Here is a 2667-nt window from a genome sequence, read left to right as displayed (position 1 = left end):
ATTTTGTAAAAACATTAAATAACGTCATTTATTTGCATCAATTTGGATATATTACGCATTTTTTATCATCTTTTATATGTTTTCTGTTCACTACGTGTGTCTGATTATGTAAGTCAGGGTTTCAAGAACAAAAACATCACACTGATGATGCAGAGGTTTCAAAATCTCATGTATCAAATATGATACACTTGGCTTTAAATGGTTAAAACCTATTGTGTGTAACTGACCTAGTTGATAATATATACTTTTATGAACCAAACTACAACAAAAATCTGACTTAATCAGGAAATAAAACATGATTGGCTGTAAAGAGAGTGGAGACAGGGGACACTGACTTTAGTGAAGGAAACCTGCTACCATCCAGGTAAGCTCTGGGGAGAATGTTACTACAGTGACTGAAACAGAGGTTGAGGAAACTCTCTTTGTGAACCAGAAAAGTCAGAGTTTCCCTGTTTTTAGGTTTCGACAACTTACAGTTTTCGGTAAACCTGCTTCATGAAACAGACCCAAGACCAGGACCTGAGCTGCTGAGTGTTGAATACCCATTATTTCAAAAAAGTAGATTCTTGTCCATGAAAATAAACATGCTGACTCTACCACTACAGCACAGATTCTTTCACAGCAAATGTTGGTCTTTTGACATCTGCCAGTTCTATTTAATCGTAACACAACATTTAACATCGAAATGGTGAAACTTGTGGGTGAGTTGCTGGTACTACTGCCTTAAGAATGACTTTTGCGATGGAAACGACTAGTAAAGCTTTGTAGTAATGTATGAATGAAGTATTAAGAATTATAAAATAATTGCCTGATAGAAAGATGACCATGACATTTTTGACGTACAACTCATAATCACAGAATACTTAAAGTAAAATGTGAATAAAATGTTGTTCAACTAAATGAATTTCAGATTTCAATTCATAAATAACATTGATGGAAGCGGGCACAAAACGTAGTCTGCCTTTACTTTCACTCTTTATTTTAAAAATTCTATATTCAGCAATAGCTTTTTTTCTGGCATGCAGTATTTTTCCTTTACTTATTTATTTCAAGTAAATACATGGCAATTATACTTTCCTAATCCGTTTATTTATTTTATTTCTTTTGAGCACCCAAATATATTTAAAATATGTTTTTCTCCCTATGTATTATATTTTAAATTATTTTAGTTTGCTTTTCATGCTTTTTTAATAAATAATTTTTTTTATGTATATATTATATTCATGTAGTATCTCAGCATACATGTTTCTCTTTGGCCCTTTTTTCCACTCTGTTTTCTGCCCCTTGTTTTTTCATCTCCTGTATTTCCTCCATGTATAGCTGAAAATATAAAAACAGAGAGATGGACTTGGAACAGTGTCGCCCCTGCAGCTTCTCTCCTATAGGCTGAGGTCATTAGCAGCTTCTGCCCTGGCTGTCTGCCTGGCTGTAGAGCATATAACCACAGCTAACTTCCTTTGTGATCTTGCTAATTAACTTCGAAGGGCTAAAGATTTGGCAATAGAGTTACAGTATTACCATAAGCGAAATGCATTGCAGTTAGTCAGTTAAATTTATTGTGCTGTTTTAACTCTGTAACTCATAAAACACATCAACCTGCAAGAGCATAAAGGTGTGTTGATTTTTGGGGTACGTTCAAAATAAAAATATGCACTGCAGACAGACTATTTTCCACATCTTATCAGAGAAAACATATTGAAGGAGCCTAAGGGATGAAGTAACACCGTAATGCCTGGTAAATGTTGACTTTATACAGCAAAAATTATACTAGTAACCATTTTAAGGTTATTATACAGCAAACATAACTTGAGTTATTGCTAAAAATAACGACCAAATTATTAAATTAAATAAGTTTCTTTCTTTTTTTCTTTTTTCCCCTCTTCCCCTAACATTAATCAACCAACCTGGCTAACATTTTCATTTGGACCCCATATGGCTACAGTCAGTTTTCCTGCAGAAGTGTAATTTTGATTCCAATTTCCCTCCATGTGCTTCTTATATCCTGTTATGTTCAAAAACCCCTTCTCATCAATAATAACATGAGAATGATGCTCCTTTTGGGGTCACCAGGACCTGAATATGCTTTGCTTCTTCTTTGCTGTGCTGTTCTACCCTTAATACATCTATTTTGCCCTTACTGCCAATTTTGAAAGGTGGGGTGCATAAATTCTAGTTCTATTTTAAAATATTGAAGAATAGCAATTAAAGAGATCTCACTAATTAGCTGCTTAAGTATATATGGACTGAAAAGTATCTGTAAAATCGAATGCTCATCTAAGATGTTCAGCTATATCTTTTTTTAACTGTAAAATCATTATTATTATAATAATATCATTGTGAATCATTATTACTCCCCAGGGGCCAGGGAAGAGCTTTTGTTAATGCTGATCAAAAACAAGCAGAGAAAACAGTTGATGGTCAGAAAACTCAGGCACAGTTTTTTTTTTTTTTTTCAAAAGGTTAAAAAAAAAAAATCTTGTTCTTTTCAGTCTTTTTTTTTTGGCATTAAGTTGGTTTTGAGAGATAAAATATGTCTCTGTATATCTCCAAAACCCAGAAAATAAACTTTTCCTGATAGGTTGAGAAGTGTTACAGTTGTAACACATGTTAGAAATTAATCAGTTTTTTGATCAAATAAGCAAAAAGATAATTACTCCTTTAACATCT

Source organism: Cyprinodon variegatus, unplaced genomic scaffold (genome assembly GCF_000732505.1).
Source record: "Cyprinodon variegatus isolate N-32 unplaced genomic scaffold, C_variegatus-1.0 Scaffold60, whole genome shotgun sequence".
NCBI lineage: Eukaryota > Metazoa > Chordata > Actinopteri > Cyprinodontiformes > Cyprinodontidae > Cyprinodon > Cyprinodon variegatus.
This window is presented reverse-complemented; position numbering follows the sequence as displayed.